Consider the following 27,822-nt stretch of genomic DNA (forward strand, 5'->3'; position numbering starts at 1 on the left):
GTGTGCAGGTCAGGAACGTTCTGGCCTCATCCCAGCTCACTCAGACTCAGCTAGCCACTGTTTGGTGAGTGTCCACTGAATTCTTCACGGCCGCAGTGGTGCGCTTGGTTTATTTGCCCCTCTTAAATTACGTAGCTCAATCCTTTCAGCATCCACTCTATGCGGGCAGTGTGTGGCTCCACAGGTGAGGACCATATGTCTGTAACCGCAAGGTCGACAGTTCAAGTCCCCGGATTGGCAGTGATTTCTCTGCTGGTCCCCTGAACAACCTCTAATTGCTCCAATTGACCCTGCGCTGATTTCAGAAGCCATCATGATATTTCCAGGGCTGGTTGCTTTTCTTAAGTGGTCTGTTCCTGTTAGCACGCGTCAGGCAGCTGGTGCGACGGCTCGAGGCAGGAGGTCTGTACTTCTGAGTTGTGACTCATGGGATCCTACTGATAATCAACTAATAGGAAGCGTGTCGCAGGTTTTTAATGTGCTGCAATAATCACTGCTTTAAAAAAAAATAAAAAAATTTAAAGGCATTTTGTTTTTTATATGTCTGTCTCTCAAAATACTGCTAAAAAATATATTGTTAGGTGAGAATACATTTTATTATTACAGCTCACCTAACAAACTTCATAGCCTAGCCTAGCATACCTTAAACATGCTTGGAACACTTGCATTAGCCTACAGTTGGACAAAACTCAGGGTAAGTTGTCATTTTTTTGTAGGTTAGTTTGGTTTTTAAATTGGACCCCTCATGGTCTGGGTGAAGTTATGCTGGTCTTCGCCATCTGTGCACCCGGTTCGATTACTGACCTTCCCACATGTTCTCCCAAGGAACCTGGCAGATGTGGACAAGGACGGCCAGCTGACAGGGGAGGAGTTCATCCTGGCTATGCACCTGGTGGACATGGCGAAGGCCGGACAGCCGCTGCCCCTCACGCTTCCCGGGGACCTGGTGCCCCCCTCCGTCAGGTAGACAGCCGCCGCCGGTGGCCAATCGGTGAACCCGGCAGAGCAGTAAATAGAGCTCTGGAAAAAAATTGAGACCACTCTATACTGGAAAAAAAATCTGCTTGTTTAAAGCTGGTTTTGCTGGCAGAAAGGTACGCTGAGCGTCAGGTTGCTTCCAGGTTCTAAGTACGCAAGTGTACAAGAATATGGTGAAACGGGAGGACACTGAGAAAGGCCAGAAAGCAGCCAGGTAAAGGGTGGAAACGACTTCCCAATGCTTGAGATGCCCGTTCACTTATCCGACAGTGCCTCATGAATCATGACCTCAAGTGACCTGTACTTGGTGGAAACGTTAAGTGCAGGTGTGAGGTGCACTGCTAGGACAGTTCATAACAGGCTCATAGAAGCAGGGCTGAAGTCCCATAAAGCAAGGAAGAAGCCCTTCATTAATGAGAAGCAGGAAAGAACCAGGCTGCAGTTTGCAAAAGAAAAAAAAACATTATTCACAGATCCATACCCATAAAGGAGAACTGAGTGAAACAAAAATTGGTGCTATGGTCTCTAACTTTTTTCCATAGTTATATGTAATGAATGGGGAAAGGCGGGGGGGTTGAATATGCTGTGTCAGGCTGGACATTGACCCATCTGGAATCACAGGCTAGGAGGCTTTGTTACAGAAAGGGAGAGTGTCCCCATACACTGAGATACTTCGACTGAGCCCAGCTAAGGGACTCCTGATGAGTGAGCACGGGAAGCTGTATGGTGGTTGTTCCTGTGTAGCCTGACTCAGAGTCTCAGGTTCTAGCACCTTCTACCTACACGGAGGCATGTTGTATTTTGCAGAACGGGGAAGCAGGGGGAATTGCTTCCTTTGAATCGCACCATCGTCCCTGAAGAAATTCAAGTTGAACCACCCCAGAAGACAAAGAGTAATGGTAGCATTAGTAGAACGGACAGACGGATTTACACACACACACACACACACACACACAAAGACAGGCACCTTCAGCTAGTGAATGTTTTTGGTGACACAAGTGTGTATTAGTGATGTGCCGTTCTTAGTATCTTTACAAAGAATCACCTGATTCACATTGAATTGCAGGAGGTCAAAGGTCACTGCCCCTATTGCCATGGTTACCACGTGTGCGTGTGCATGGCCCTCCTTGCAGTTTCGTTCGAGGACAAGCTAAAGGAGAACTTCCAGCGGGGGAAACGCTGAGCTGGAGAGGCGGCGGCAGGTCTTACAGGAGCAGGAGCGGCGCGAGCAAGAGAGGCGGGCCCAGAAGGCCCGGGAGGAGCAGGAGCGGCGTGAGCAGGAGGCGCGGGAGCAGGAGAGGAGGCGGCAACAGGAGCAGGAGCGGCGGCTGGAGAGGCAACGCGAGCTGGAATGGCAGAAGGAGGAAGAGCGCTTAAAGGAGCTGGAACGCAAGGAGGTCAGTCTTTCTAGTATGGAATGCTAGCATTGTACTTGGGGTTAGGCAGTCGCTCTTTGGTCATTGGTCCAGTCCCAGCCAATCACATTTGGGTTTAGCAAATTAATGTTGTTGGCGATTCACCAGCACTGTTGCCTCATACCTTTCAGAGCTGGGGGTTGGAATCCCACCTCCACTCTTTGAGAGTTTCCATGTTCTCCCAGTGTTGTGTGGCCTTCCTCCAAAAACATGCCCTTAGGTGGTCTGGTGCCTTTAAATTCTCTGCAGTGCGAGGTTCTAGTGTAAGTGCATGTTTTGTGCCCTGCGATGGGCTGACATCCCGTCCAGGGTGTACCCCCCCAGCCTGGTGCCCTGTGCTGTCCTGGATAGACTCCAGGCCCCCCTGTGATAATTGGCTGGAAGTTAATAAAACTTCATTATTGTAACCCTGTGTTGGGCAAATACAGCATTATAACTAATTAAACTAGTTTACTGGTGAAACTCCGTTTATGTACATCTCTGAATGGCTGGGAAGGTTTGACAGCATGTATTTGGTTATTGGTTTAGCTTGTGTGTGAACGTGTGCGACCTGTGATTAGCGCGTGTGTGTGTGTGTGTGTGTGTGTGTGTGTTTGGTCGTGATCATGTGTGTGTCCCTGCAGGCTGCTAAGCAGGAGCTGGAGCGTCAGAGGAAGATGGAGTGGGAGTGGAGGAGGCGACAGGAGCTGCTGAATCAGAGGAACCAAGAACAAGAGGACATCATCAAGCTTAAGGCCAAGAAGAGGAGCTTGGAGCTGGAGCTGGAGGCTGTGGTGAGGACCAGGCCGTCCTGCACCTGTTTGCCCCGACCGACTGCATTCCCCTTCAGGAACGAGGAACAGCCAGCTGTTGAAATCGCACTATCAGAGACGCACGTTTTCCTTTCAGATGTCAATGGTACACATGCTTGTGTCCACAGCGACAATATTCCCGCCCTCAGGACTCATAAGACCACTGTTTAATTTCAGAGAGACAAGCACAAGCAGATCTCTGACCGACTCAGGGACGTCCAGAGCAAGAGGAGCATCCAGAAGGGAGAGCTGGAACTGATCAGTCAGAAGCAGGACAGCTGCCTGCTGGAGGTCAACGCCCTGCAGCGGCAGCTTGAGGTCTGCGGCCTTCCTCCGCTGCCGTCCAAGATCCCAGCAGCTATGGGACGAGCACCAGCTGCAACACTGATAAATAGATTCAACACGGTTCTTTTTCCATGTGATCTGGCGTTATGTCTGCTGTGCGTTATACAACAGCTGTGCCACTCCTGTCTGATTAGCAGTCTTCAGATTTTGGCAACCAAGGGAGAGACTGTTCTTCACACCTTTCCTGGAGAATGTGCAGTTTTTTTGGGGGGGAATTTACTATAAAAGCAATAGATAGATAGGGTGAAGTTTCCAGGGAGGGTTTATTTCAGGATTCTCCAGCTTTCTGAGGGAGTTTGGCCTGTTTTTGTGCAGGAGGGGCAGAGGAAACATTCTCAGCTGATTGTGGAGCAGCAGAGATGCAAGGAGATCCTATGCAACATGGGGCTGAACAGTAGGTCTGGTGAGTCTGATCTCCCTGCTTCTCCCTGCGTTACCTGGCGCCCCCCCCCCCTGCAGTCATTCTTGAAGTACTTAAATGTCATGGTGGCACATGGGTGGTACATGCTTCTTGTGCTTCTAAAATGTAGGTGTACACTACCAGACAAAAGTTTGGATGCACCCACTTGTAATACATCTTTATATTTTAGCTACATTATTCACCTTAGAGTAAAAGGCTTGGAGGCAGTCGACAGTTTTGCTTCGATGACAGCAATGCAGAATCTTGGCGTTCTTTCAGCCAGCTTTCAGATGTAACCCCCCCTGGAAGGCTTTTCCAGCAGTACAGGAGTTTCCAGAAGTTCTGGGCACAAGTCGGCTACCAACTCATCTCGGCTCTGTAGGGTTTGGGTGGAGTGGGGGATTGTGGGGGCCAGGTTATCTGTCACAGCCCTCCCTCTCACATGTCAACAAGAAAATACTTACCATATAACCTCGAGGTGCACTTAGGGTTGTTAATGTAAGGGCCCCCTGCTGATACAGCGCGTTGCTGCACCCTCCACACGAACCACCTCAGGGATGAGAACCTGAGTGTAGTCGTGCAGCGGGTGACACCTCAGCATCACACTAGTCCGAATGGAATGGAACAGTGTACATTTTTTTCCGGTGGCTGGAGTGCCAACCCTGCCACCAACCCCCTTGCAGTTTTCCCTGCAAGTTGGAGGACTTCCTTGCAGGGCTTAGATGTAGATTGTCAGTCCCAGGATGAAGCAATTGCAGGTGAAGGGTCTTGCTTAGAGGTAGTGTTTCTGTATACAGGTCCGACACTTTCCTCCGTAAAGAGGGGCGTGACTGAGAAGGACATCGTCTGTCGGAAACTCAAGGAGCAGCTGGATGTGCTGGAGAAGGATACCGTGGCAAAACTGTCGGAGATGGACCAGTACAACGTGGACATCAAGGTGAGGAGGCATTACTGGTGGTAGAAAGGCATCAATGTGTGCTGTACAGGGGCCAGTAGCATTTGTAAATAGAATAAAGTGGAGAAGTGAAGCCTCAAAACATCCATAATCTATGGCCCAGAATCCCGTGTGTTCTGAATTGGATCTGGTGTCTGTACCTTGTATAGCGAGTGGTGGTTGGCGGTGTGGCTTGGTGCTCTGCGCTAATGGTGGTGCGGGCCCGGTCCCTTCCCACAGGAGCTCCGGGAAAGCCAGACCAAGCAGCAGCAGGTCCTGGACAGACTGCGGCAGGTCAAGGCCGACAAGCTATGTGACCTGCAGCGGAGGCGAGAACTGGAGTTGGAGAGGAGGAAGAGAGAGGAGGAGGAGGCGGTCAGGTGAGCTAGGCCTCCTGCAAGGCCTGCATGCTCTGTTGTCGTTTTTGCATTTCTGTTGGCTGTCATGGTGCCAGGTTTGGTTTCCCTGCAATGGTGACTGACCTGTCCTAAATCGCTTTTTAATATCACTTTAACACTGTGCTTCCCAAGCTGGTCCTTGGGGATCCAGAGCTCCCTTTTACTTATTTTTTGTTTGTTTTTCTATTTTTAAGTGGGTCAACACATCACCTACATAATGTCAGAACATGTCAGATGGCTAAGAGCAATTTTAATGTCAATTACAGACCCAGTGTGACAAAGTTCAGTTAAAGCATTAAATTTGAATGGATGACGTGACCTTGATGGTTTGTTTAAAGAAAATATAGCTGCATCACGTGATTGAAGGGCCATGATGTGGTGCTGGGCCAAATTCAGCTTCAATGTGATGCATCATGTCATTCACAGGCAAGCCAAGCTGGAGAAAGAGCGGCAGTGGCGTGTGAAGTTGGAGCGGGAGGAGGAGGAGCGGCGGAGGAGGATCCAGGAGGAGCGGGAGGCCAAGCTGAAGGAGGAGGAAGAACGTGAGCGTGAACTCCGGGCCAAACTGCGCGCCGCTCAGGAGCAGGCTGAGCGGAACCGCCGGGCCGCTGGAGAGGAGGAGGCAGGAGGAAGCCCAGAAGAGGGAGGAGGAGAAGAGGATAGAGGAGGAGAGGCGGCGAGAGGAACATAAAAGGGCGGAGGAGGAGAGGAGGCAGAAGGAAGAGGAGAGGAGGCGGCAAGAGGAGGAGCGGAGAAAGGTGGAGGCAGAGAGAAGGAAGCTAGAGCTGGAGAGGAAAAGACTGGAAGAAGAGAAAAAGAGATTTGAGGAAGAGAGGAGGAGGCAGGAGGAAGAGAGAAGGAGGCAAGAGGAAGAGAACAGAAGGAAGAAGGAGGAGGAGCAGGAGCTGGAGAGGGAGGAGGAGGAGAGAAGACGTCAGCGGGCTCAGATAGCTGCTGTCAGGGATGCAGAGGAGCGGAGGAGACAGGAAGAGGAGCGGAGGAGACAGGAAGAGGAGCGGAGGAGACAGGAGGAGGAGCGGAGGAGGCTGGAAGAGGAGAAGAAGAGACAGGAAGAGGAGAGACGGCGAGAGGAGGACAGGAGGAGAAAGCAACAGGAGGAGGAGGCCGTGGCCAGACAGCGGGAGGAAGAGGCCCGGCAGCAAAAGCAGCAGCAGCAGCACAATTTAGGCAAGACAGACATTCATGAGAAGCTGTCGGCCCTGATCAGGGGCCTAGAGGAGCGAAAAGGTAAGGATTATGGCCTCGATGCAGCCCCCTTCGGGAGGTGTGGAAACGCAGTGACAAATCACAATCTCAGACACGTAAAGCTACCATTAGCGGTGGGGTTTGTACAGTTTCTTCATCAGCCTCCAAATGCAAGTGTCCCATCAGCAGACCCGAGGTGTCGTGTGCTGGTTCAATAGCTGCAGTGCGTCATTAGTGACACAGCGTTCTGAAGAACAGTCACACAAGGAGGTGACTGACTCACTGTCGTTGCAGGGAATTTGAGACCCGTCAAGTCAACGCACAGGAAATCGGCCTCCCTGACAACCTACAGAGCCCTGTACCCCTTCACAGCACGGAACGCGGACGAGCTCACCTTTGACACGGACAGCTTGATTGAGGTATACAGAGTGCACCCCCATATGTTAATCTGTTTGTACCATAAATTAAATGTGCTGAATCATTGCCCTGGTGCCTGATTAGCTCTTTTTTTCTGAATCCTTTTCGGGTGTTTTACAGTTAGATCTAGAATCCTTTTGTTCACCATAAAGTGCAACAAGGAGCAGTTTTTTGGGGGGGGGAGGACAGAGGGGTACAAGTGCCCCTGTGACAAAATAAATAAACATGTAGACATATTTAATTTATTAATGGCACATTTCTCCTTTCATATGTTTTAGGGTGTTTTCTGGCCAGTCGTGACCTGGTTTTGGATAGTACGCCCATGTGTGTCATGTGGTAGCCCTTAACCAATCGCCTTGAGTCCGCAGGTGGACGAGAAGACGGAAGGCGAGCAGGGCTGGCTGTATGGCAGCTACCAGGGCAAGATGGGCTGGTTCCCTGAGAGCTACGTCGAGAAGCACAGCCAACCGGAATCTGCGGCCAGCACCAAGCAGGCTCTGATGCCCACAACTGCATCTACCTCAGTCTCTGCAAGGTAATGTTGCCCCTTGGTGTCCAGCATCTAAACTGGTCCTGTGTCATATCTGAATGCTTATGTGGGTCTCACTGACCGTTTTCTCCTGGTCTGTCCCTACTTCAGCAAGGCGGAGGCTAATTCCAGTACCTTCCCAGCAGGACAGAGCACTCCTGGGGGGGCAGGGCAGAACTCTGCCTTCACTCCCACCCACCCTCCAGGCTCTGCCTCTATGGAGTATGGACAGGTAGTTATCCTGGGAGCGCCCCCTACCTGAAGAATACCGTAACTGTCTCGAGTGAGAATTCAGAACTGGCCCCACCCGATCGGTCGTGTTCTTTTTCTGTATTTCCACTGCATGCCTATGCGTATTTATGTGCCAGTGAGTCTGTGGCCTGTTTGCATGGCTGCATCTGAACCATGTCTGTTCAGAAGCCTTCAACTGCTTCTGCGACTGTCTTGCACGTTACTGCAGTATTTTGTTCTGTACTATGCTTTTTCTTTATTTATATATAACAATCAGAAGCAGGTTTGCTGTTTCTGGGGACCCATTTAAAAAGCCACTTTGGGGCCCCTCCACAAGGTGGTGACTTTGTGGCCAGCAAGGGGCCCCCAACACAAATGCATGATTTTATCGCCATAAACAAGTCAACTATGTTTGCTAATAGTGTAGTTTGTATATATGTTGTTTTTTTGGTCATATTTGTGCATGTGTTTGCACATATATAACAATACACTGAGATGTACCATGTATGCACGAGAGTGTTAACTTTCTAGGTATATTCATAAGTTGGTAAACTTTCATGTTAACATTTATCAAAATGTCCATTTTTGGGGGGATTTTTAAGGTAGTTTCAAGTACGTCTAGATCAGATCTTGTTTCCTGAGTGGTGTCCCGGCTGACAGACATGTTTTCTGCGTTGTCAGGTGGCAAGTGGCCTCCAGGTGCAAGCGCTGTGCTCCTGGACGGCCAAGACGGACAACCACCTGAACTTCTCCAAGGATGACATCATCACGGTGCTGGAGCAGCAGGAAAACTGGTGGCTGGGGGAGCTGAATGGGGTGCAGGGCTGAGCCGGAATGAGTAAGTGACACTCTTGGCGGTTCCTCGGGAGGTTCCAGAAGGGTTCTGGTTCTGCTCAGACCAAAGCCTGTCAGCTACCTGGAGACTGGTGGTCATTTACTGAGCCATTTCCTTATTCTAATTCCATATTTCTACGTATTTATTACTGAAGTGGTATTTGATTTGCATTTTTCGGGGCAGGCATCTAGGAGTGATTTTAAATAATCCCTGCCTTTTCTTTGTGACATGTTTGAGAAAATGTGCTAGATTTAGTATGGTAAATTTGGTTTGACTGATTGACTCAACACTTATGAATGCTATTGTGATGTTTTTGTGCTTATATTATTGGTTGAGATAAGCGAGATCAATTTGTAAGGGATTTTTTTCTTTTTCTATTGAAAAATGCGTATGAGCAGAATCGCCGATCCATTTTTTTTCACTTTATTTTGCCAGACCCCTATATTCTTCTGTGGATGAGTTCAATAACCCTGACAATACTCTACAAGAAGGTAAGTTTCTTTTCCAGGGAAGAATTTGAATGAAAAGAAGTTAAATTAAGCTAAGCAGAAGCGCATTTTGCATACATTGTGTCTTTCTTTGATACCCAACATTCCATTTTAGCCAGTCACTACTCTTCACTTTGTTTGGCCATCTGTAATCTAGCATATTGTCATCTTGACTTCTCTTGCGTACCTTTTAATCATCTTGATATTAATGGTATTGCTGCTAGCATGTCAGAAGTAACCTTGAAACAGGGTCTGGTGTGAGAGGCCATTGTCGAAAAGGAGAAAGCCGGATTTTGTCACTGGCTGTTGACCGTTGATTTTCTGTCTAATCAGAAGGCAGGTTTTGTGGCAGTTAAAAATCATTTGGCCATTCTGTCTCTCATCCAATCAGAGTATGTAGCCTTATATACCTATGAAAGCCCAGAGTCAGGAGACCTCACTTTCAACGAAGGAGACACCGTCGTTGTGACGGAAAGAGAAGGGGACTGGTGGAAAGGGTACATCGGAGACAGGAGTGGAGTCTTCCCCTCCAACTACGTAACGCCAAAGGAATCTGAAGTAAATTGTCATGAACGACTTTTCTCAGAGATACTTAAACTGCAGAGTTTATTGTCTATAAATAATAAATCATGACAGGCTAACTTTTGCTACTCTGACCTCTACCAATATGTGTGTCTGTCTACAGACATATAGCACCACTGGAAAGTCAGGTGGAGTCGGCAAAAAGCCAGGTAAGGATGCGGGATCCCACAGTCACCACTCAGTAAAGAGCCAAGAAATTCACTGGCAGCCACCACACACCTTTATCTTTGCCTTTCCGTTGATGCTGGTGCATCTGCAGCTAGGCTGTGTCCTGTATACAGATGAAACACAGCTGTGTTCAATAGTCTTTGCGAGTGCCGACTGTTGCGAAGCTCTATCTACCTTGAACACGTGTGCTTGTTTGCGTTCGCATTCATTTGTGAATGTGTATGACAGAGGTTGCCCAAGTGACGACTGCGTACACGGCCACCGGAGCGGAGCAGCTGAGCCTGGCCCCGGGACAGCTTATCCTCATCCAGGGCAAGAACCCATCTGGGTGGTGGCAAGGGGTTCTGCAGGTCTGTGGACCCGTGTTGTCATGATAGTGACGTTAATCAAATGTGGAGGCCGCCCATAATGAGGTCTAATCCTGGGCTGTTTTTGGGAGGAGGCATTGAAGTTGAGTTGCGGGTCTCTCTCAGGTCAGATGCATTTGTCCTAAATTAGGTTGGCATGTATGTCCTGATGAGGAACCTCTTGTCTTGTATCTGTCCAGGCTAGGGGTAAAAAACGCCAGAACGGATGGTTCCCCGCCTCCCACGTCAAGCTCTTGGGCCCCACCAGTGGGAAGTCCACACCAGCTCCAGTTCCAAGTAAGATCAACAGCATCACATGCCAAGATCTGCGATGATCTCCGTCTGCATCTTCCGTAACAGCCTTTCCTACATGTTGGCTGTTCCTTCAGTTTGCCAGGTCATCACCATGTACGACTACAAGGCGGGCAACGAGGATGAGATGAGCTTCTCCAAAAGTCAACTGATCAATGTGCTGAACAAGGACGATGCTGATTGGTGGAAAGGGGAGCTGAATGGCGTCGTCGGCTTGTTCCCCACCAATTACGTCAAGATGACCACGGAGTCCGATCCCAGTCAACAATGTAAGTTTAATTTTTTTCCCCCCCCAAGTAATATTTGTTTGTCTTGTTGATAGTTGCAAATGTCTTAAGATACAAAGTTTGCAGCCTAGTGTTTCATGCTGTTGGCAATAAATGAGAGAGCGGTAGTTCCAAAATCTAAGGTGGAAAGTGACCTTCGGGTAAAAGTTGACCCACGTTACAGTGCCCACCTGCATTGTATGGGTCTCTCAAAGGGCTGTTCTCCTGCTGACTGCAGCTCTACCAAGGCTACGGTTTGGCTTCCTGCTTGGGTCTGACTTTCTGAACAGAAATGGTTTGTGTCCAAAGATGAATCGAGAGAGTTTGCAGTAGCTGTGTGCTGCAGGGGAAACCTAAACACAGATAAGAAATGATTCATTGGTGACCTCATGGGAGGCCTGGTGATGTGAAGTAGGGCAGTTTGAAAGATACTACCTGGTATTGGCAAATGTCTTCATAAAAAACCATGATGAGAGGGTCGATGAGTTTCCACATCATGGCGTGCATACTCTCTCTTCTGCCATCCGCCTATTAGGACTGGGTTTCTTCTCAGAGTTGTGCTTCAGAGAAGCACTCCTCTCCTTCCATCCATCCGTCCACCCTCCTTACACTCTTCTCCTGCCATCTTTCCCTTCTTTCCCCCCCACCTTTCCCTCCATCTTTCCCTCTATCTGTGTTGTTCTTGTAGGACGGCATCGTTGCCTCTTCCTCCACAGCTTCTCAGAGCTGTTCAGATACCCTTTAGGTGCTCCATATCAGTCAATGCTTCCTCGCTGGATAGGGCCTGCCTTCTCATCAAATTCACTTTCTTTTACTTCTGCTTTAATATTATTATTATTATTATTATTTAAATTTTTTTCCTCATGTGTTGAAGCAGGTCCCACACACCTACCAGTCCAACAGCAAGTGCCCCCCTCTGTAATTTTTATATTCATGTTTTTAGTCTTTAAAATTGTTCTTGCTTATGATGCAAAGCAATTACAATGCCAGTGATAGATGCTGATGCCATATTTAAAGTATAAAGCATATCATTTAAACAGCTTTTTGGGAGAGCGTGAAGGTATGTAGAGTCATAGTCATTAACTATTTAAAACATATTTTTCTTTCAAAAATGGCTTTTTACCCTAAGTGCAATTGAGTATCCTAACTTTTTTTTGTTTGTTTGTTAAAACGTCTCTCACTGACAGTTATATCTGAATGTTACTGCGCAGATGGAAAATCTGGGATAATCTGTGCAGGCAACGGTGCGTTTACGCTTAGCTTGTAGTTCAGTTATGGGCTACGTACCGTTGGGTAATTGCATAAGTGTGTGTGCGTGTGTTCACAGTATGAATTCACATGTACACAGACACATGCTTTCCATTGGTAGGTTTTTTTTGCCAACCCCATGAGTGCAAACCTAACCCTAACCCTAACCCTAACCCTAACCCTAACCCTGCTAACCCTAACCCTAACCCTAACCCTAATCCTCTCCCTCTACGAAATCCCATGGCTTTAGCTATAGTACTGTGCTCAGTGCTGGTCAACCCATTAGGTGACATAGGCAGCCACCTGGGGTGCCATCTTTTGGTGAGGCGCTGCCTTAGCCAGCCAATATCACTTTGTCGCAGACAGGGGGCCCTGGTGGTGTAGCTTGCCTACGGCGACACATGAGCTTCAACGATTACTGGCTGTTTACGTACTTCTTTAAGTACTGTGTTTTGCCTATGGGTATAGTGTGTAGAATATTCGTCATACATACCTAGACTAAGGGGAAACCTTTGTTGCCTTACATGTAGTTGTGTATTTTGAGGGTGTTATTTGTTATAATGTATGGAGTGGAAGGGTATTCAAGCAGGCAGTCATACACTGGTTGCAGCCTTCATCTTTTCCCTATGTGGGGGTCGGTGAGCCATTCGAGGGTCAAAGTTCTGGGTCCTTGCTTCACTGTTTGCTGTTTTTTCCGAACACTCGCGGCGGGCTTTGGTGGACTTTGGTTTGCCCTGTTAGTGCCCCGGTGCAGTGTCTGCCGCTTTCCCGCCTGAGGGGGTTTGGACCAGGATGCTGTGAGTTTTCAGCTGATCTGCCATAATACTGGAAATGTTTTAGAATATATTTTTTTTTGCTTTAAGTGACCTTAGGGAGGTAACGTCAATGTAAATGCCCCCCCCCCCCACCAAGATGGAGTGGTTAATTCAGGTAATTATATGCATAACCTTTAACGAAACAAGGCCTGCTGGTGTTTAACAGTACATGTTTTGCGGTTTCTGGGTTCTAACAAGTTTAAAAACTAGTTATAACTAAGATACATGTCTTTATTTAATAATAATTGATACTTTATTGAGCCCTATGGGGAAATTCTCTTTACGCCACCCCCAGTTTGCTTTCTGTAAGTGACAGCAAGCTGGCCGCAAAGGGTAGCCACCCATAGCAGCATCCAGGGAGCTGGGGGTTAAGGGCCTTGCTGAAGGACCCGCAGATGTACTGAGGCTGGGCGAAAAACGAGGCTTTAGCCCACTGAGCCTCACACTTTGCTTTTTCATGCAACTTAAAATGAAAATCTGCCTTGCAGTTAGATACCATTGATTATTTGGTTATTGATAAAATTCAGATGTTAGATGGGCTAATTCTTTTTTTGGTCACTAAGGTTTAGACTCTGAAGATTATCCTTCTGCATGGTGCCTGCTGACTATTTGGTCCATGCCAGTGTAACTATTAGCCAGAGGTAAATTCATGTGTTGACAATGTCCTTGGAACAAATGCTAAAGAATCGTATTACTCGGTTAAGGATAAAAATGGCAGATTTGGTGGTTTATAAAGTGTGGTCTTTTGCTCTCACATCAGGGTGAAACTCTCTGTGCCTCAGTGTTCAAGAAATCATCACTGCTGCGGCACTTTGTAGTAAAACTACAAGCATTTTGAATGTAACCTGGTTTGCCCAGATTTTACTCTTAGTTGTATTGACTTATTTTATTTTATATGAAAGTGCAGTTTAATGAAAAAAAAATGGATGACTGTGATATTGTGTGCTCAGTCTACAATATGTGTGATTACTTGCAGTAAGGCATAGAAATGTCTGAATAAGGTATTTAACAGCTGAAAAATATCCTCTACTTGGAAAACATTTTGCAAGCAATTAAAGGTTTGCTCTGTTTATGCAAATTTGCAATCTGTTTATGCTGCTGGCAAGAGAGATGCATTTTGAATGAATCCCTTGCATTAATTGTTAAACAGTCTATGCAGTTTGAGGTTTCATTTGGCCCCACTGGGAATTTACCCACAGTGCATTGGCAGTAGTCAAGTCAGTTTGTCTGTGTTAAAGTTCCCAAGCTGTGTTACTTTGAAAATGTGCCTCAAATTATACATATGTACATTTATCGTGAAAATAAAGGATTTGCTTAAAAAGCACCTGCTTTTTTTTGGCAAGTCATTGTCTTACACAAGGATGGTGTGAGGTTTGGTTATTAGCGTCTAATATATATATATATCCAGGACCAGGTTATTCAAGAAGCTAAGCACTAGGATGGTTACAGTCCCAGGCAAAATGGGTTCGAGAGAGGAAACCTGGCTGCGGTTTTTAAGGCTTGGGGATGAGGCTCATGCAAAAAGGCGTATTGAAAGTTACCCAATGGAGTTTCAGCGTCTGCGCGCATCTGAATTTTCAGCAAAAGGTAAGACGGACGGGAGGGTTGTTCTCGCGCAGTGACTTAGCGACAGCTCCGGGTAGCGGCTTCTCAAGCCAGTGGTTTAGCCACATGTTTGGGGCCACGCAAGACAGCTGCTGACCGCGGCTGCCCCCCCCCCCCACTCCCACCCCCACCCCCGTCATCCCCGACCCTGCAGGGTGTGCTGACCTGACCAGCCTGGACACCATGAGTCCGCAGGAGAGGAAGCGACAGGGTTACATCCACGAGCTCATTGAGACGGAGGAGCGATACATGGCTGACCTTCAGCTGGTCCTGGAGGTATGATCTGCAGTGGGGCCCCCGTGAGGTCTTTGCACTTCAGTCTGCTTTAAGCATTTGCAGTTTTGAGTTTTTATATTCTTGTCATGGATCTCATGTATAGGGCTTTGAGTGTAGGTTTTTGTGCCAGAACATGTTTAACTTATTTTCCCTAACATTTTGTTATCCCTCTTAACCTTTACTAACCCTTTCCAACTTTGCCCGTCTCTCATTTTTTTTTCTCCAGGTGTTTTACAAGCCCATGTCTGAGTCGGGACGCCTGACAGATGTTGAAATGGCCATGATCTTCGTCAACTGGAAGGACCTGATTATGTCCAACACCAAACTTCACAAGTGTGTCTTTCCACAAGCTTGTTTCTTCTTGGTAGCTGAAATTCTTGGGAATGAAACGTGATCCGATGCTGCCACCTTGCTCTAGGAATACGAACTGCGAGTATCGTGTCCCACAACAGCAAATGTCATAGGCAGAGTGAAGTCCCAGAAATAGAGAAGTGCCAGGAAAAGGAATTATCTATGCAGTCGATGGATAATAACAAAACAGGCTGCACAGTTTTTGCACTTAAAGATCATGGAAACTGGAATGTTTGTTGAGAATGGCACTGGCCAGCATTCTGTTTTTGAAACTCACCTGAACTTTTACGAAGAAATTGCTTGGTACTGGACTTGGCGGCCTTTGCGGTTTTGGTGATTGTGTTTGTGAATGGCAGGGCACTGAGGGTGAGGAAGAAAACGGGTGGCGAGAAGATGCCGGTGCAGATGATTGGGGACATCCTGGCCTCGGAGCTCTCGCACATGCAGGCCTACATCCGCTTCTGCAGCTGCCAGCTTAACGGTGCAGCCCTGCTGCAACAAAAGACTGACAAGGAACCCGAGTTCAAGGACTTCCTCAAGGTGAGGAATGGTGGGCAGCAGCCCTGGAACAAATGGGAGGGGTAGATAGTTCATTGTTAAAGGCTGTTCCAGAGCGATCGGTAAGCGGGAGAATTGCAGCCGTCCAAATGTCCTCAGTGAAAAAGCGGTAGCGGGTTAAATGGATGTTGAACTGTTCTTTATTTTCTTCTGAAATGAATTACAAAGATATCTTGCGGGCCAATACTATGTTCTATGAGACCTCTGGACTCAACTCTTCTAAAGCACCTAGACTGAAATTTAGAGTGGTGCTTTAGATAAGGACGTAGGCTAGGGTTTCTGACTCCTAAGTGTGTGTGTGTCTCTCTCTCAGAAAATCGCTACAGATCACCGGTGTAAAGGTATGCCACTGTCCAGCTTCCTGCTGAAGCCTATGCAGAGAATCACCCGCTATCCACTCATCATAAAGAACGTAAGTCCTGCACATTGTCACCCGTGGTCCCTCCTTCAGTGTGCGATGTGGGAGGCATGACGAATTAGCCTCATCCAATTTGCCTTGGATTTAGCTCAATTTGGGTTGCTGCTACGTATGACTTTGCCCTGCCAAAGATGCAGTTCGTGTCAATTCCTTTGGGGACCAAATGATAATGGTTGTGACCATCATCATGGTCAGCAAATACAAGAAAGAATGTGCTGTTTTGCTGGAGTTAAATACCAATGAAATGCAAAAACTTCAGGCAGAAGAGTGAGTGTTGGGGAAAGCGCCCGGCGTTTCCACCCCAACTCCACATTTACGAGACACACACAGGTTACAGTTTTACTTGCAAGGGTACCCACACTCTCTGCAATGCAAACTACAGCAGAATGTGTTACAAAGGGTGGTTCCCCTTGGCTTCTTTATTTATAGTCAATGGGGGGCGCAAGAGAGGGAAGTGAGATTCTTATCTAAGTAGGCAGCTGTTAACCACCTACTTAGAGTACAATAGCTAAGAGTATGTGGCTAGAAGATAAGAAATTTACACTCATTGCTGATCATACAGAATTGATTAACAACTGTTTCTTCAACCTAACAGTCCCTCCTGTTTATCATGACAGTATGATCAGAAGCATCAACATTGTAGAAGTTGCAAAAGCACTTTAGGTACAACCTTCATTTAGACCACATTGTCATTATCCTGGAAAACATTTAATTCCGTTTCTTCAGGTCCGAGCCCTGCACGGGTGCTTTCGGCTCGGCCGTCATTATGAATTATATGTCTTCTTCATCGCCATCGCTGGAAACAGGCTCTGTCTCTATAGTTTGGGTAAGGGAGAGAAACATTGTACTGCGTGTCCGAAAAGCAGCATTAAGAGCTTGATTAATAAACATTTTCAAACATGGTATAACAGAACAACAGAAAAATAAAATGAAAAACAAAAGAAGAGGTAGGCATGTTTTCATCAGTATTGACCACCATGTTCCTGTAATAAACCAGTCTAACCAGGATGAGGAGGACTGCGGTCGACTGTCCATGGTCATCACTTTTTGTAAGTTTCGGAGGCGGTCTAAGGCAGATGTCATATTGGGTGAGTGCACATTGTCAGGAATGTAAGTGCAGCACGTTTGGTTCAGGAGGACACATACTCCTCCTTGTGCGGCTGTCAGTAGGTCTAATGCCATACGATTCTGGATTACCATCTGTCTGGTTATGTCTAATTGTTCATTTTGTTTTTGGTTAATCAGTATCGAATCATTCATAAATAGACCTAGTCTATAATTTAGAGTTTCTACGCGTAGCATGAGTTTTCCAATTCCTAGCCCAGGGAACAGGGCCAGCATAACTTTACTGCCTGTTCCCCACAATTTATGTTCAGCGGGCACGTCGGTTCCCCACACACTATCATGGGGTTGTATTGATATCGAACGCCTTCTCCTGCTTCTGAAGAAAGTTTTACTTTCCTGTGCTATCAGGAAGGTGTGATCTGAAACAAAAATAAGAGCGCACACTCCAAACCAGTTCGGTGGTAAGACAAAGTATGCACGAGGTCCACACAACCATGCTACTCCGTCCACCCAATATGTTCCATTACTGGGGCGAAGCATCGAAATTGGAGATCCATACATGCTGTCTACATATGTTAGGTTACAGTTCGTGGTGTTTCCTCCTATCCATCGCGTACCATTATCTTGCTTAAAACAAATGGCATGCTGATATGTCAGTGGGTCTCGGTCCATCAAGACAGAAAAAGGAAGTGAGACATTAGTTTTAGCAACAGCGAAGTCTACCCAGAAATCCTGTATACAGGTACCATTTTGAAACCCAACGTCATCTGGGTAGTTTCCTGTAGCCTCCTGATACTTAATTCGGACCACTGTCATTCTATTAGTCCCAGGTATAGTTATGTTCACATCTTCCCCTGCTAGCGAAAATATAAGGGAAAGACGGCTCTGGTATCCTATTCCTGCGAAAGAAGCAGCGCACTTGGCTTGGGATATGTTCATAGCTTTACCATACACCGTAGGTCCTTCACTATGAGTGGGCATTACTGAACAAACATAGCAATTTGTCACATTTTTCGCTGTTACAGTATCATGTACATATCGGTTACCAGTAGTTTTGCATAAATGGATGTGAGTGGTCAGCGGGCAACGGGCGTAGATGGAAGTCATCATGGGTCCATCGCCGTAGGTGCTGTAATGGAGCTGGTGAGAGCCAGGACAACCATACAAGTCCTACAACAAGAATGACCCCTAGAGTCACTTTACCACATCCCCACCCTATCAGGGCCATCCTAAATAGAGTGCAGCTCAGTTGTTTTCTTCACCGGGTTGAGACAACAGCACCCTATTGGTTACTGTGCCTTTGTAGCGGACTTCCACTGCTACTCTGTTGCTGAGGCCTCTGATAAGGGCTTGATGGGTTTACAGTGACTTTTGTGTATCCAGGAAGGTCGTTCTGCGATCTTTACTGCTGTTGGTGTTGTGAGGAGGACTTGATAAGGACCGTCCCACCGAGGTGTGCTCCAATCTTTCCGCAACAGGACCTTGACCAGGACCCAATCTCCCGGCTGCAAGTTATCCTGTTGAGTAGAAACAGAATTTACCGGCAGACTACTGGGGCTATGTTTTTGTTGTGATGTTAGTAGTTTACGCATCCAATCAGCCAGCGTATTTTCTCGGTCTGCTTTTTCTATGTCATTCATTTCAGTTGCTAGGGGAAATGGTCTACCATACACTATTTCAAAAGGTGTTAATCCTGCAGGAGTGGGAGTTATTCTCATCCATAATTTTACTAGAGACAAACATTCTGGCCACGGCCTTTTTGTCTCTTCCATTGTCTTTTTTAGCCTTGTTTTAATAGTGCCGTTGGTCCTTTCCACTAAGCCTGCGCTCTGGGGGTGATACGCACAATGATTCTTAAGCGTAAAACCTAATGCTTGTGAGCAAAGGGACATAGTCTGATTTACAAAATGAGTCCCATTGTCTGATCTTATAATATGAGGTATGCCATAGGTAGGGAAATAATGGCTTACCAAACATTTTGCAACGGTCATTGCATCACAATGCTTTACAGGGTATATTTCTACCCACTTAGAAAAGGTGTCTATAATAACTAGACAGTATTTCTTTCCTTGTGACCAAGATAATTCAATAAAATCCATATGTACAACTTGGGGAACTGGCCACGTTTTGGTCTGATGTTTCCTTGTGCATTGTGTTTACAACAAATTAAGCATGTCCTACAAAATTGTTTTGCATAATCAGAAAAATTTATAGCATAGAAATATTGTTGTATGATATGTACCATCCCTCCTGTTGAGACATGAGTATTTCCATGGCTCACCAAAGCAGCTGTTTTGTATAAATTTTTTGGTAGGATGGGCTTGTCATTCATATAGTAAACTTTCTCTCGTTGTATTGCTCCTCTTTTGATCCAACTTTGTACTTCTATTTTAGGAGCATGAATCTGTGCATCACATAGCACATCGCTATCTATAAAAAGAATGTCTGCCACTGATAAGGTAGGTTGTTTCAGTGCCGCTTCTTTGGCGGTTTTATCTGCAAAACTATTTCCTGCGGTTTCTGCAGAGTCATCAGTCTGGTGTGCTTTGCATTTGCACAGTGCAAAGTGAGTCGGTAAATGCACAACGTCTAATAATCTAAGTAGCAAATTCGTATGAGTAAGAGATGTGCCCTGTGATGTTCTAAAACCTCTATTTTTCCAGACTCTTGCATGGTGATGGACAGCTGCAAACACATATTGACTATCAGTGTAGATAGTAAGTGACTTGTTCTTGAACAGTTCACATGCCCTGATCACAGCATAAAGTTCAGCCGCTTGTGCTGAACAAGTAGAAGGGAGTGCATTGGCTTCTAACACTTCAGTAGATGTAACTACAGCATACCCAACTTTATTTTTTTCCATATCATTTTTTGATGCTGAGCCATCTACATAAACAACTTCTGATCCTGGTATAAAAGTTTGCAGAATATCTGCTCTTGGTTTTGTTTGTTCTTCTATTGTTGCTTTGCAAGAATGTGGCTCCCCATCCTCTGCGGTAGGGAGAAGCGTACTAGGGTTCAATAGGCCACACCGCTGAAGTTCAATGTTACGTTGTGAGAGCAAAAGTGACACTAAGGTAAGATGTCTTGTATGTGTTAAGAATGGAAGCGGTGTCTGCAACAAGATTAGAGACACAGAATGAGGAACTTTAAGTATGAGGGGGTGACAAAGTACCAATTCTGCTGATACCTTTACTGCTTCTGCAGCAGCTGCACAGGCCTGTAAACACTGTGGAAAGCCAGCTGCTACTGCATCTAATCGTTTTGAATAGAATGCTAACGGTCTCTCTTTTGCTCCGAATGGCTGTGTTAATACTGCTTTCATATAACCTTGATTAGCATCTACACATAGGGTGAATGGTTGTTGATAATCTGGTAGAGCAAGGGTCACATTGGTTTGCAACATTCTTTTTAAATTTGTAAAAGCATTTTCTCCGTCCTCAGTCCATTGTATTTTGTCCTTTAGAGTCATCTCCTTCCCGTATATTAAATTTTGCAAAGGTTGAACTAGAAAAGCATAATCTGGTAACCATTCTCTACAATAATTGCATCTGTTGTTTAGTCTGTGGTTTAGGTGCTTCCTGTATAGCTTGTTTCCTTATCTCTAGCAGCGAGCGACCTTTTTGTGAAAGGTTATGCCCTAAATAGACAACTGTCTTTTTGCAGTACTGCAACTTCTGTTTAGAAGCTTTATGTCCAGTATTGTATAAATGCTGAAGCACAGTTAGGGTAGTTTCTTTGCAATGTTGTTCTGAATCTGCTGCTATTAAGATATCATCCACGTATAGTAATACCTGACTATGTGATGGTATTTCACAGGTACTCATAGAGTATCTAAGGGCCATGGTATATACATGTGGGCTTTCAGAAAATCCCTGAGGGAGTCTAGTATATGTATATTTTTTCCCTTTATAGGTAAATCCAAATAAATGTTGAGAATCAGGGTGCAATGGTACTGAGAAAAATGCATTACTAAGATCCACTACTGAGAAGTAGCTTTTATCAGGAGTCAATGAGTTGAGCAATAAGTGTGGGTTAGGCACGTCTGGTGCTGCATGTTGCACTATGTTATTAACAGGTCTTAAATCCTGCACCATGCGCCATTTCCCTGTATGTCCCTTCTGGACTGGAAAGATAGGAGTGTTGCAAGTGGCTTCAGGAGCCTCTCGCAATATTCCTGATGCTAACATGTCTTGCACTACAGGGGCTATACCTTTCTCTGCTTCAGGTTTTAATGGGTATTGCCGGACGGTGTTCTGATTTCACAGTTACTTTGTAAGGTGGGAATCCCTTTACCAGCCCTACATCAGTGGGGGAGGACGACCACAACCCTTCTGGAAGGCGATCTAGATCTGGACATGATCCCTCCTCCAGGGTTGAAAAAATTTGTCAGGTTGGGTCCTTTAAGTGTGTGGTGGGAGTGGTTTGAACTCTCCATCCCAAAGGAAACCGCCACACATTGTGTTTCTCATCATAGCTCCAACAGGAGCCAGATACGGGTTGGTAGTCATTGTAACTGTGCATAGAATCTCGTAAGAACATCTCTACATCTCTCCACTGCATCTGGGGTGGTTTTGAAAGAGATACGTGTGGTGTTCTCTCTCTAAATACAGCTTGTTGCTTGTTAGATAAAATGACTGAGGCTGCTGAAAACCCAGTGGTGGGGTTAACATACATATATTATACAAGTGTCTTGGAGGGCATGAAACGTTTTGTCATAGACGTAATCTGGTCCAAGGGTGTCTTTGTACCACATAGTGACGTGTAAGGCATCGTCAGGCATGAACTGGGCCTGTCTAGGGGACTGCTTTTCTCTAGTTTTCCGCAATAATTCTCGTGTCTGTGCAGTTCCCCCTAGGTCCAGAGACCAGTAATATTGTGGTGTTGTGGTTCCTTGCACAACATAAGCTTCCTCATTTACGATTGCTTTCATGCCAGTGGCTGTGGCAACCACGCTAATGCCCATTTGTACCATAAGGTCTCGACCTAACAAGTTAACAGGACAAGAAGGGCTTATTAACACCTGTGCTTGACATTCAAGTCCAGTTTCCTTATCTTTTACTGCAACTGGGTTTGTTAACTGATGTCTGTCTGTCTGACCTCCTGCCGTTTTTATATTTATGACTGATGAAGAATATGTGACTCCGGGAGGACTGGAGGTTAGGACAGTCCTACATGCTCCAGTGTCACACAGACATTCATATACTTTGCCGTTTATGACTAACTTCCGACTTGGCAAGGTTTCCCACTGCCTTTCTGCTAATAACTGACACACTGCTTGTAAATCTATTTCCTTATCTAAAAGGTCTTGTAAAGTGACCTCCGTTTCCTTTCTTAAAATCACCTCTGTTTTGCCTCGGATGGTGTCGGTAACAGGGGCCTCCGAGGGGGGTCATTGATCATTGTTTTCAATGGAGTTTGGGTTATATGGTTGTTTCCCTACTCTACAATTCCTAGCTAAGTGTCCAGGTTTCCTGCATGTCCAGCAAATGTTATCTTGCTGAGACGAATTCCTGTAATTGTTTCTGAAAACACCTCTCCCCCTTCCTCGGCCTCTTGACCTTCCTCTGAATCCTCCCCTCCCCGGAGGATTCATTTGCACTAACGCTACTACATCTGAGGCGCTGAATATTGTGTCTGTCTTTTCCTGTTTCTGCGCTCTCTGCGCGTGTTGGGCATATTCTAGTGCTTGTTGGACTGAACCAGTATTCTGATGTACCCAATGTTTGTCAAGATATTTTCGCAATTCGGGCTTTAGGCCTGCGACAAAAGCTCGTTTTAGCTGTTGTTGGTACACTCCTACTGCCTCTTCATCAAATGGGATCCCTGAGTTTCCTCTAAATACAACTCTCATTCTATCCATAAAATCCTCAGGTTCCTCTCCATCTTTTTGTTTACATTGCGCTATTCTGCCATAATCTGCTCGTCTCATAAACACTATCTCTATCCTTCCATGTAATTGTTGCATACTCTGTTTTCTACGTACATCTCTTAACTTACTTTGTTCCAACCATGCATCAGAAAAAACATATTCTTTTTTTCTGTCTTTACCTTCTTTCTTATTGGTAGTCTGTAACATCTCCAGTTTTAAGTTTAGCTTTTATACAAAAGTCTGTGAGCTTTTATATATATCTGGAGTGTGGAGTTTTCCTTCAAACCCATGTTTTTTCCTCCATCTACTTATTTGTCCTGATCCTGGCTTATATCCTTCCATAAACTTCTCATCTCCCTCTAGTTCCATTTGTTTACTTTGATTCTTCCCCATTGTTACCTTTTAATGGATACACTACAAAAAATAAAAAATCCTAAAAGCAAGTATCTGGCATGAGACCTCAGGAGGACACTAACACGGCCTTCTACTGCTCCCTATTAGAGCAGCGGTGTTAGTTTTCAGGGATGAAACCCGTCCTTGATCCTTCAGTCACCAGTATGTTGTTGCTTTTAGGGTGGATCGTGTAGGTTAATCTAAAACCTATAAAAACACATCCACATACATCAATATATATATTTCCAACAACGCCTACTTTCTCTCCCGGTTAATTTCGGCTAACCTCAACCACATGCATGTCTTGGCCACCTACTCACTTAGGTGCCGTATCTCTCACCTGTATAGTGTGCTCTCTGATCCGTCACCGAGGTCCTTCAGACATCACCAGACGTCGAGCGCAGTTCTAACCACCGGCCTGATGACGAATTCACATCACAGGTCTTTCTTGCACCCGACTTCGAGTGGCTGTCGACAGACTTCGGTGTCGCTTCTCTCGGCGTACTGGAGACGTCTTCGGGGTTCCTCGGATCCGGCTCGAAGGACCAAATTCTATGTTGGGGAAAGCGCCCGGCGTTTCCACCCCAACTCCACATTTACGAGACACACACAGGTTACAGTTTTACTTGCAAGGGTACCCACACTCTCTGCAATGCAAACTACAGCAGAATGTGTTACAAAGGGTGGTTCCCCTTGGCTTCTTTATTTATAGTCAATGGGGGGCGCAAGAGAGGGAAGTGAGATTCTTATCTAAGTAGGCAGCTGTTAACCACCTACTTAGAGTACAATAGCTAAGAGTATGTGGCTAGAAGATAAGAAATAACGTATACATATATATTTACACTCATTGCTGATCATACAGAAATGATTAACAACTGTTTCTTCAACCTAACAGTGAGTATGGGTATTGTGAAATGTTGGATGTCAACTGTTACAAAACGTGCTGCACCAGTTTATTTATGGATGGATGGATGGATGGATGGATGGATCTGATTAACATCAAACCGCCAGTAACTTCACTCTACCCTGAACTCCACAGTCCTTGTCCAAAGACAGAGTTCATTCTTAGGCAGGTCCCAGACCTATTTCCAAATCTCCTGCTCCCCAGATTCTCGAGAACACTCCAGAGAATCACTTGGACCATGGACACTTGCGGGAGGCTCTGGACAGGGCCGAGGAGCTCTGTCTGCAGGTCAACGAGGGGGTCCGGGAGAAGGAGAACTCCGACAGGTTAGAGTGGATTCAGAGCCATGTCCAGTGTGAAGGCATCACTGAGGTGAGCACATCTAATGCAACTATATCACGAAGCTCTTGTCTATAGCCTGGGTTTTATATAATCTACAATATTCCCTCCTGAAGTTCTTAACAAATGTTTGTTTACATGCACAGCCTCTAACAAAGTCGTCTACAGAGTTAATCCTACTACAAGTTAGGGTCTGGATTTTTGCAGCTTTCCTACAGTTTACTGGACACTTCCAATTGTTCCATTTCCCTACAGAACTTGATATTCAACTCCTTGACCAACTGCCTGGGTCCCCGAAAGCTGCTACACAGCGGCAAGGTCTATAAAACTAAGAGCAACAAGGAGTTATACACCTTCCTCTTCAATGACTTCCTGCTGCTCACCCAAGCAGTGAAGCAGTTCACCTCATCAGGGACGGATAAGCTCTTCAGTCCCAAGTGCAACATGCAGTTCAAGATGTACAAGAACGTGAGACTCTTTTTCATGCTGGGGAGTAATGGAGGGGGCTAGCAATACCAGACAGTTACATTTACGGCACAAAATCATACATTGCGTTTTAAATGAACTTTTCATATCCATACAATTCGGAGTAGAACTTTCTAGAAAGAGGTGCCATTTCCTTAGTTGTATGTTTAGCCCATTTTTACGGGCTTTCTCTACTGTGTGTACTTCCAATTTAATGCGAGTCTATGACCCGATTTTGGTCTTCTATCCAACCAGCCCGTGTTTCTAAATGAAGTTCTGGTGAAGATGCCCTCCGATCCGTCTAGCGATGAGCCAATCTTCCACATCTCCCACATCGACCGTGTTTATACTCTCAGGACAGAGAACATCAATGAGTGGGGAAGGAAGGGAGTTAGAGAAGAGACTAAGGAGAATTGAACAAGGAAGCTGTGGCTTCAGTCCACAAGGAGGCTCCCTCGGTGTCCTGTTCTGGTAACAAATCAGGTGTTTCTTCTTATTTAATCAATCAGGACTGCCTGGGCGCAGAAAATCAAAGCTGCTTCAGAACATTTCATAGAGACTGAGAAGAAGAAGCGAGAGAAAGCTTACCAAGGTGAACTATTTTATTTGCATTTAATCCTTTTCAGTGTCTTAGCATAACCCTTCAGTCCAGTTTGATTATGTAATGGTTTTATTCATCTGTCTACAAAATTGCTTGTCCTTTTCCTATTTAATTTAGTTATATGTATGTGTGTGTGTGTATATTTATGTATCTGTAATATAAAATCCTCTAAGTCACCAGTATATATTCATTACCCTATTCAGTGTTTCAGAACCCTGACCCCATGTTTTAGTCCATGTTGGACGTTTCACAGCCAGAACCTACAAACCCCATGAGCAAGAATTTGTTTCTTCCAACCAGTTGAGCATAGAGAGTCAGTCAAAGGCTACTCAACTGGTTTGTAAAAACAAAATCTTGGTCTGAGTTTGTAGCTGAGCACTGGTTTTTCCTGAATTTGAGTTTCCCTCTTTTACACAGCCTGTCCTTCCAGTGAACACATCCGTTGCAGTTTAAGAACCTACTACTTTCCCTTTTGGTTGCTGTACAGTCTATTTATGCAGACCTTCATTACTGAACCCTTGATAACCCTATCATAGACTGCAGTGCCCCATTAACTACAGTTTTTTTTTCCAGTTGCTGTATCTTATTTCTGCCAATTCCTTGGGAGTTCCTTGCATCTTAACTTCTTTATTATGAATCTTATTTATTGTTCCTTGGTCTTTCGACTCATGCATCACTTGCTGTATGCATTTCCAGCTCGTTCCCTGAAAACCAGTGGCATTGGCCGCCTGCTGGTCACTATTTTGGAGGCCACAGAGCTCAAGCCCTGCAAGCCCAATGGTGAGGGTCAAAGGTCAAGTCCTATCTCCCGAAACTCCAGCCGCTAACCCCCTAATGCCTTGTACCTCATGTATGGCTTGATGGTTGGGTTTAATGGTTTTTTTTGATGGCCTACACCCTCCAGGAAAGAGTAATCCATATTGCGAGGTGACCATGGGGGCACAGTGTTTCACCTCCCGGACAATAAATGACACAATCAACCCCAAGTGGAACTTCAACTGTCAGTTCTTCATTAAGGACCTGTACCAGGATGTTCTATGTGTCACCATCTTCAAGAGGGACCAGTTCTCTCCCGATGGTTAGTCCTTTCTTCAGATGTTTATTTCTCCTCTTTTTACACGTTGACACTTCCTGAAATTCGTCTTGGGAACAGTTCTGATGTTAAATGTGCTGATGTTAAATTTCCCTTAGAAAAATTTGGGTGTCATATTTGAAGTTTCGTCTTGTTTTTTTTTTTTTTAATTTAACTTTTAATTTATTTTTAATTTATTTATTTATTACACGTCATTTTAAGTTTCTCCATGGGGTATCACTGTGGTTTCATGCTTCAGGGTTCTGGTTCCATATCCTCCCCCTGGTTCTGTGTGTGTGAGTTTGAACATTCTCTTTGTATTTGTACGGGTTACTCCTACAGCCCAAGAACACATACAGATGAACTACGTTCTCTACTTTATGCCCTGGTATATTCTGCAGTCTCACTGCAACCCTTCTACTAGATAATTTCTTTTGTGTTTGACCGTTTATTTCTTTCCCCCCCCTATTGCTTAATTTCTTTCATTGTGCCACAATGGCCTGTGTTCTATTACTAGCGTTTGATGGTGGCCGCTTTCATCATGGCTGCTTGTATCATTGTTAGACTTCCTGGGCCGCACTGAAGTTCCTGTGGCCACCATCAAGAAGGAGCTGGAAAACAAGGGAGCAGCGACAAGGCGCCTGCTGCTGCACGAGGTGGCGACAGGCGAGGTGTGGGTGCGCCTGGACCTGCAGCTGTTCGACCAAAAATCTCTCAAATGAGGCGACGCGGATTGGTGCCATGCCATACGCCCCCCGCCCCGCCCCCGCCTCCACCCCGCTTCCCAAGACAAACGGACAGAGCTGAGGCTTCCTGACGAGATGCTCATTCCGATCCCCGGAACCAGCGGCAAGCATCAGCAGAGCAGGTTCTAGGCTGATGCCACGGGCAGTCCGGCTCCAGCACAGACAGGGTTCTGCCACGTTCACTCGCCAGGTGGCGTCTGTGAGCTGAGAGCTGTATGCCAGTGCTGCTGGAGACCGTCTGGACTCCTGAGTACTTCTGATAATGTGGACGTTTGACACAAATGCAAAATATAGGAAAGCCCTTTTGGGACTGATTATTGTTTACCACTGGATATGGTAATATCTCAGGTTTTTGTTTTTCCTGTCAGTTGTTTATAAAACCAAAAATATATTATGTCAATATCTTATCTTATTTTAATTATACAAATTCGGTACCTGTGAGACAAACCAAC

The 27,822-nt window shown here is 45.7% G+C and overlaps 1 pseudogene; it reads left to right on the top strand.

Annotated features, from left to right (window-relative positions):
* Positions 1-27,346, top strand: LOC125729056 (intersectin-2-like; annotated as a pseudogene).
* The last annotated feature ends 476 nt before the right edge of the window (positions 27,347-27,822 follow it).

This window comes from Brienomyrus brachyistius, unplaced genomic scaffold, assembly GCF_023856365.1.
Source record: "Brienomyrus brachyistius isolate T26 unplaced genomic scaffold, BBRACH_0.4 scaffold445, whole genome shotgun sequence".
Lineage (NCBI taxonomy): Eukaryota > Metazoa > Chordata > Actinopteri > Osteoglossiformes > Mormyridae > Brienomyrus > Brienomyrus brachyistius.